The 7,889-nt window shown below is 42.7% G+C and overlaps 1 protein-coding gene and 4 non-coding genes across 5 annotated transcripts in view; 1 reads left to right on the top strand and 4 right to left on the bottom strand.

The window, feature by feature from the left end:
• LOC119469710 overlaps positions 1–4,367 on the top strand; it is a 22,758-nt gene extending 18,391 nt beyond the window's left edge. Inside the window, exons 4-5 of the mRNA XM_037735357.1 lie at positions 900–905; positions 4,357–4,367. The gene's annotated coding sequence lies outside the window, so the exon portion shown is untranslated. The remainder of the gene's footprint in view (positions 1–899; positions 906–4,356) is intronic.
• Positions 4,368–4,842: 475 nt separating this feature from the next.
• On the bottom strand, positions 4,843–4,915 carry TRNAK-CUU. The gene has a single exon. It is a non-coding gene; the product is annotated as a tRNA-Lys (tRNA).
• Positions 4,916–6,153: 1,238 nt separating this feature from the next.
• On the bottom strand, positions 6,154–6,225 carry TRNAP-AGG. The gene has a single exon. It is a non-coding gene; the product is annotated as a tRNA-Pro (tRNA).
• An 838-nt stretch (positions 6,226–7,063) lies between these two features.
• Positions 7,064–7,137, bottom strand: TRNAI-AAU. Its single transcript has one exon. It is a non-coding gene; the product is annotated as a tRNA-Ile (tRNA).
• Positions 7,138–7,693: 556 nt separating this feature from the next.
• TRNAA-CGC lies at positions 7,694–7,765 on the bottom strand. The gene has a single exon. It is a non-coding gene; the product is annotated as a tRNA-Ala (tRNA).
• Between the last annotated feature and the right edge of the window lie 124 nt (positions 7,766–7,889).

Genomic DNA, 7,889 nt, shown 5'->3' with positions numbered 1-7,889 from the left:
TTTTTTTTGACAGAGTTTCGCACTGTCGCCCAGCCCGGAGTGCATGGAGTACGGTGGTGCGATATCCACTCACTGCAACCTCTGCGTCCCAGGTTCAAGTGATTCTCCCGTTTCAGTCTCCGAGCAGCTGGGATTACAAGTGCAAGCCACCAAGGCTGGCTAATTTTTGTATTTTTACTAGAGATGTGATTTTGCAATGTTGACTAGGCTGGTGTCAAACTCTTGGCCTCAAGTGATCCTCCCGCGTTGGCCTCCCAAAGTCCTAAGATGACAGGCGTGAGCCAACACCACCTGGCCATTACATTAATTCTTATCTCAGCAAAAACCTCTCCATGGAAGAGCAAAAATGATATTTTTTTAAAATAATTTTTTTAAATATATATATAGATGGGGTTTCACCACGATGGCTAGGCTGAACTTGAACTCCTGACCTCAGGTGATCCACCCACCTCGGCCTCCCAAAGTGTTAGGATTACAGGCGTGAGCCACCTCGCCTGACCAAAAATGATACATTTTTAAATTATCAACTTTAACACAAGGTAATGTCATTTCAAATACTAGTTTTGCATAGTGTAAGATTTTTATCTAGTTTTCTATGACTCTAAAGCTCAAAATAGCTACTATCCTCCCTTGTTAATGAAGAAATAGTCTTGTGGTGGCATGTGGCATCAGAAATCTGTTTCATTCTGGCCGGGTATAGAGACTCACCCCTGTAATCCCAGCATTTAGGACGCAGAGATGGGCAGATCACTTGATGTCAGGAGTTCGAGACCAGCCTACGCAACATGGTGAAACCCCTGTCTCTGCTAAAACTACAAAAATTAGCTGGGCATGGTGATAGGCATCTGTAATCTCAGCTACTTGGGAGGCTGAGGCAGGAGAATCGCTTGAATCGGGAGCCGGAGGTTGCAGTGAGCCAAGATGGCGCTACCGCACTCCAGCTGGGTCAACAGAGCAAGACTCTGTCAAAAAAAAAAAAGAAAGAAAAGAAAAAAAGAAATCTGTTTCATTCTTCATGTTCCATTAACGATCATTACCTTGTCATATAATGAGACACCACGCACAGGGCAAATGGTCCCCCTTGTGCAAGGAGGCCATTGAACCCAGGATTCACTCCTCTCTTCACTCCTTTATGGCACACAGACTTTTTTTCTTTTCTGAACAAGAATTGAAAGTACATTTAACTTGGCTATTAATCTCCTCAAATCCGTGAAACATTTGAGTGGGGCTAGTCTGGATGAATCAAATGTAATATTTTATCTCCTCTCCAACCTCAGTTGACTAAGTTATCTAACACGAAGAATGCCATAAAATGGTCAAAATACGCCTTATCCATACCAACAGACATCAGTATTTCCAGAAGTTTTTCAGAGTAAATTTTTTTTTCCCTTGAGTTTTTTTCAACTGATTCATAACTTCTCCTTCCCCCATGACTTTTGATTAAAGGTATGCCATGATAGAAGTGTAAGATTTTTTAAAAGGAAAAACTAAAAGAGCTAGGAAAGTAGGACAACTGAAGGTGAAGTTCGTCAAATGTCGCTAGACATTAGATAACTGTCAGGAAAACATCTAACATTTCAAAGTACCTGATACACTTAGGCACCCATCACTTACGTAGCCCTCGCTCAGGTCAGGACTTTCTGCCTTGGGTTCAGTTACCCCTCAAGCATATAGTATAGGGCTTTGCTTGACTGTGGCAGGATTTTAATAAATGATAAGTTATTAATGCTAATAAAGAAATTTTAGGTCTGGCTTGGTGGCTCACACCTGTAATCCCAGAATTTTGAGATGCCAAGGCAGGCGGATCACCTGAGGTCAGGAGGTCAAGACCAGCCTGGCCAACATGGTAAAACCTTGTCACTACTAAAAAATACAAAAATTAGCTGGGCACGGTGTTGCATGTCCATAATCCCAGCTGCTCGGGATGCTGAGGCAGGAGAATCACTTGAACCCTGGAGGCAAAGTTGGATCGCATCACTGACCTCCAGTCTGGGTGACAGAGTGAGACTCCATCTCAAATTAAAAAAGAAAAAAATTATGGCCAGGTGCAGTGGCTCACGCCTGTAATCCTAGCACTTTGGGAGGCCGAGGTGGGTGGATCACCTGAGATCAGGAGTTCAAGACCAGCCTGGCCATCATGGGGAAACCCCATCTTTAAATAAATAAATAAATAAAAATTTAAAAAATAAATTAAAAAATTAAGCCTGGGGAGTATGTCGAAACCCCCTCTCTACAAAGAATGCAAAAATTAGCTGGGCGTGGTAGCATGTGCCTACTACTAGGAGTAGGTAGTGTTCCAGCTACTCAGGAGGCTGAGATGGGAGGAGGATCACTTGAGCCTGGTATTAATGGTGGAGGGTCTGTCCAGGTTCTTGGTGTCTTGAACAAAGAATGGACAAAACGCATAAACAGAGCAACAAAGGAAAGAAGGGCTTTACTGCAAATGAAAGTACACTCCACAGTGTGGGAGTGGCCTGAGCAGAGGGCTCAAAGGCCCTGTTACAGAGTTTTTGTCAGTTTAAATACCATCTGCTTGGGGTATGCCCAATGTAAATGAAGAGGATGAAGTAAAGTTACAAAGTCATTTACAACGTGTGTGCCCTATGGAGAGGATATTTCCTGTTATAACTGAAGTGTGAATTGGCCTTATGTTTCCTGCCTCCCGACCCTATTTTCCTGCCTCACTGGGAAGTGAGCTGAGATCATGCCACTATACTCCAGCCTGGGCAACAGAGGGAGACCCTGTTTTTTAAGGAAGAAAGCTGAGTGAGATAGCCTGTTTTCTGATTATCCCCAATCCTCACAGCTACAATCTTTCATACTGACCTTCAAAATAATATAGTGAAATTTCCCTGGTAAGGTTTATTATAACATCAAGGGAGAGGAGGAGGAGGAAGAGAAAGAGTGGGGAGGAGGAGGAGGAGAAGGGGGAGAAGAAGAAGAGGAAGGAGAAGATTTGAGCAACTGAGACTACAGGTATGTGCCACCGCACCCAGCTAATTTTCATATTTTTTGTAGAGACAAGGTTTCATCGTGTTGGCCAGGCTGGTCTTGAACTTCTGACCTCAAATATTCCACCTGCCTCAAACTCCCAAAATGCTGGGATTACAGGCCTGAAACACCACGCCCAGCCAGAAACACTTTTTTAATTTTTATTTTTTTCTGAGGCGGAGTTTTGCCCTTGTTGCCCAGGCCAGAGTGCAATGGCAGGATCTTAGCTCACTGCAACCTCCGCCTCCTGGGTTCAATAGATTCTCCTGCCGCAGTCTCCCAAGTAGCTGGGATTACAGGGCTGTGTCACCGCGCCTGGCTAATTTTTGTATTTTTAGTAGAGACAGGGTTTCTTTATGTTGGTCAGGCTGGTCTCCAACTCCCGACCTCAGGTGATTCACCCACTTCAGCCTCTCAAAGTGCTGGGATTCCAGGCATGAGCCACCTCACCCAGCCCAGAAACTCTTTCTGCTTATTATTATTATTTTATTTAAAAATTATTTTTTCCATTACTCTAGCCAAAGAAGAAACTCTTTTTGATATTTTTTGACTGTCTTTGCTCAAATGTGGCCTCCATGAGGCCCAGCTCTACCCTAGCCAATACTGCACCACACACTGCTGCATTCCTAGCACCTCCAATTACATTGTAACATCCTATGGAGCTGAGTTTTTTTTCTTCTTACCTTTTTCATTTTATTTTCTTTTTCTTTTTTTTGAGAGACAAGATTTCACCATATTGATCAGTCTGGTCCTGAACTCTGAATCTCAGGTGATCTACCCACCTTGGCCTCCCAAAATGCTGGGATTACAGGCCTGAGTCACCGCGCCCTGCCCTCTTCTTATCGTTTTATTTGTTACTTCTATACTTATTACCTATTGTTTGCCTCCTTTCATAGAATGTGAGGGTCAGAGATCTTGATTTTGTTCACTGATGGATTTCCAACACCTATAGCAATGCCTAACACCTAGTGGTTCTCAATAAACTTGTGGAATGAGTGAATGGAAAAGTATGTCTCATTTATTCATGAAACATTTATGAATCAGAAGCTCATCCTTCTGGAATTTCCCTGAACTGGGAAGAGAGAATGTCAGGAAAATATACATCAAGTTTCTCAACCCAAAAAGCTAATACCTTACACCTATTATAGAAACATGGTGCTTTCCATAAGGCGTTGATTTCCTAGACTGAATAATCAGCCAACTTGCTATATGTATCATAAAATACAAAAGGACCTTATAAAGCAATGGTTTCTAAACCACTGGAGATTCAGATGCTGTGAGTCTGAGTTAGGGCCCAGGAATCTAAAACTTCAGAAGCGTCTCAGGTGATTCAGGTGTTCCGCCAGTCTTGGGTGCCTGAGCCAGAGACCGGAAGACATGAGAACTATGTTAGTGAAGTGAGAGGAAGGTAAGTGGCTAATTGGGCATTTGAAATCAACAAAGAGGTGTATGGTATGCTTTCTTACTCATGGTCATGAGTCCTTCTTCCTGCCTCCTAACCCTTTTTTGCTCGGATTTGTGCTTCAGAATCAGTCCAGGAATTTGTTAAATATACAAGAGCTCATGTCCTACCACCAACCTACATAACCTGTGTTTAAGTGTTTCTGGTTTTACAAAACCTCTAGGCCAGAGGAGTGTATTCACACCAGGGAGTGCTGAGACTAAGTTTAGCTAGAGTTTCAGAGAGGGCTGGAATAAGTCAGTCAAAACAGTAAGCTTAAACTGATCAGGATGACTACATGATTCCATTCTTCAAGAGTGATGAGCTCTAAGTATGCCTTTTTTTTTTTTTTTTTGGACAGCAGTGAGAAAACTGACAGCAATACGGAAATCAAAAACACTAAAACAGAACGCCCAACGTGGGGCTCGAACCCACGACCCTGAGATTAAGAGTCTCATGCTCTACCGACTGAGCTAGCCGGGCTCCTTTGAACCCAAGTCTTCCCTAATATACTAAGAAAACACATAATTTCTTTTGTACCATAGGATTCTGGATTTCCTGTTTATGTTGGTTTTATAGATAAGATGAAATGAAATTCACAGGACATAAATATAAACATACCTGAATAATTAACATGCACCCCACCCACTTTCTCTACATCTTTCCTCCTTTGCCCATTCTCACCAATTTGTGTTGATTGACAACATAATGCTTCCAGGACCTAAGAGTTAGTGCCACCAGACGCTTACAACAGCGACTCGTACACTGGCACTCCCAAAACTCCAGACCGGGTTACCAATTGGCTCCAAGCATAGTCCTAAGGAGCCTCGGTCCTCGAAACCAAACGCTATCCTGGGCCCTCTCTGTGGCCCAGTGAGGTGTGCCTCTCTTGTTCTCATAACCCACCGCTTCTTGCCCCTCCTGCTACTACTGGTGGATGTGGCCCTCAAGAAAAGGCTGTGTTCTCCCTCCTTTACAGGACCCATGTGTTTGCTCATTTATTGTTCTCCATAATCAAGGCACACGTAGAAAAAGGGGGAGTGTTGCAATTATACTTTAATTGCAACATCCTATAATGTTGCAATTAAAGTATAAATCGCTACAACGTAGGATGCGGTGATTTTTATATGTTGTGTTTACCGCCAACCGCAAAAGTAGATTCAGCCCAAAAGATAAAAACAAAACAAAACAAAACAAAAAAACCCTACTTGATGACTATACCAACGGTATGCTCCAGGAGGTCCGATGAAATGCTCCTTCTCAGAAGAAAACAGAACCCTGAGCTGCGAGACGGTAGTAGTACTCGACGCGGTTAGCAAGGAGGAAAGCCGAAATACCTCAAAGGTTCCTAACACCTTGACTCTAGCTCAGCGCTTGATCTTCCCGTTTAAATCCATCCTTTGATGTAATGAGTTAATAATAAATGGCATTGAATTAAGATGTGACCATTTTATGTCGAACATATTTCATATGAACACAATCGTGGAGTCGGAACTTCTAGAAGATTCAGAAATGTTTGCTTTTGCAAAAGTCTCTGCAGAGCGGATGGATAACCGAAGAGAAGCCAAAAAAAGAAGTCCTTAATTAGAGATCGCAAGTCGTTTGTTGGGTTCGAACGCATATCGATACCACAACTATCGGCACATATAACCGGAAAGTTCTAACTTAAGAAACTAAGCTTGGGTGAAAGGAGCCAGATTGAGAACTAAGGAAGAAAACCTGGGCTCGTCCGGGATTTGAACCCGGGACCTCTCGCACCCTAAGCGAGAATCATACCCCTAGACCAACGAGCCACCTAAGAAAGCGTTATTTTAGATATATTAAATATTTACAAAAATTCTTTTTTGTAAATGTACGCGTAGCTCTATGAAATTGTCACCGATAATACCTTTAAATCCATTTTGTTTATAAAATTATCAGGACAACGAGGCTCTCAATTTCCCCTCAATCCAATCCTAAGGACTGCTTTCTCAAAGTGCTCTTGACCCATCCTTTCTAAGAGAAAGAGCTGTGGCGTTTTTTTAAAATGCAGAAATCTGTGTTCCTTCTCAAATCTGAGTCAAAGTCTGGAGGCGAGGCCCAGTAAATTTCGTTTTTGACAAGTTTTTGAACTCAACCACAGGTGTAGTGTGGGGCTAACAAAGCCCACGTGGAGCTCGTGGCTTGAGATCAGCATTTTCCACAGGAAATAGTAAAACAGGTGAAAATTCACTCGACAGGATATACAGCTGTGAGATCGTAAATAAACAGAGGATATTAGTTGTACAAGGAACAGGGGGGATATTTAACATCAAGAAGCGGAATGAGCAGAGTTGCCAACCTGGACCACCGGGTTGCTGATGTGGAAAATGTAGATTTTGAAAAGGGGTTTAGTCCTTTCTTGGGAAATCAAAGTAACAAGAAAATGTTTCTCTCGGAATGGAATTCCTGTCATGCTGCTTTTCTGCTTCTCTTGAGCAAACATTTTGAACACTATTACTTAAGAAAAGGTACCTCTGGACATACTCGGATGATTTGGACTTTTGGTAGTATTAGTTATAGAGGTCAGCAGTGTTTCTTGTCTAGACAATTGTTAGACAATTTATTTTTAGCTTCTCCATGGGTAAGTTGTGAGATGAAAGAAAAGGAGGCTGGCCCGTACGGGGATCGAACCCGCGACCTTGGCGTTATTAGCACCACGCTCTAACCAACTGAGCTAACCGGCCACCCACGTCTGACAAACTTTGAAAACGACATCAAGAATTGCATCGGTGTTTCGGACTGGGTTTTTTTGTTTGTTTGTTTTCTTTTGTTTTTCCCCTACGGAAGAACGGTGTACTAGAGTAGCCAGATTCACCAGTGCTGAACTGAGCTTCATCCTTCTCTCGATATTTGTCCTATTTTTTCATCATCCTATGGCGCACAGGACTAACAATACTCCGTCGTCCCTCCTCTTTCCGTGTTCTTAAGCCAAGATTATTTCTGCGCTAAAGGCCAACCATATACCACAAATAGAGCAAATTAATGGGTTCCGGACAACTTTCCAGGTTTCTTCTCTTCTGTCATCTCTCCATCGGGCATTTTTCTCCATGTCTCAATTCCATGTTTCACGTAGATATTTCAAAATACCTCAAAGCAATCTTGTTCCCCATGCTCCATATGCAGTTCTACACATAGTGGCTACAAAAGCACCATAAGGAGTTAATGAAGTGGAGGATACAAAATATTACTTGATATTTCGAAATACAGTTTCTAATTGTATTGGGCAGCCATAAAAGGACTTGGAGATGCCGGGGATCGAACCCGGGGCCTCATACATGCGAAGCATGCGCTCTACCACTGAGCTACATCCCCAACCCCGAACGCCGCTCCTTGTAGCTCTCCCTAGTTGTTTGTAAGAATTTTCTGTTACCCACCTATCTGTCCTCGTCCCCATCCCTGTCCCCAAATTCTTTTTTTTTTTTTTTTTTTTTTTTTT

The sequence above is a fragment of the Cebus imitator genome, unplaced genomic scaffold (genome assembly GCF_001604975.1).
Source record: "Cebus imitator isolate Cc_AM_T3 unplaced genomic scaffold, Cebus_imitator-1.0 Scaffold786, whole genome shotgun sequence".
In the NCBI taxonomy this organism is placed as follows: Eukaryota; Metazoa; Chordata; class Mammalia; order Primates; family Cebidae; genus Cebus; species Cebus imitator.
This window is presented reverse-complemented; position numbering and strand designations above follow the sequence as displayed.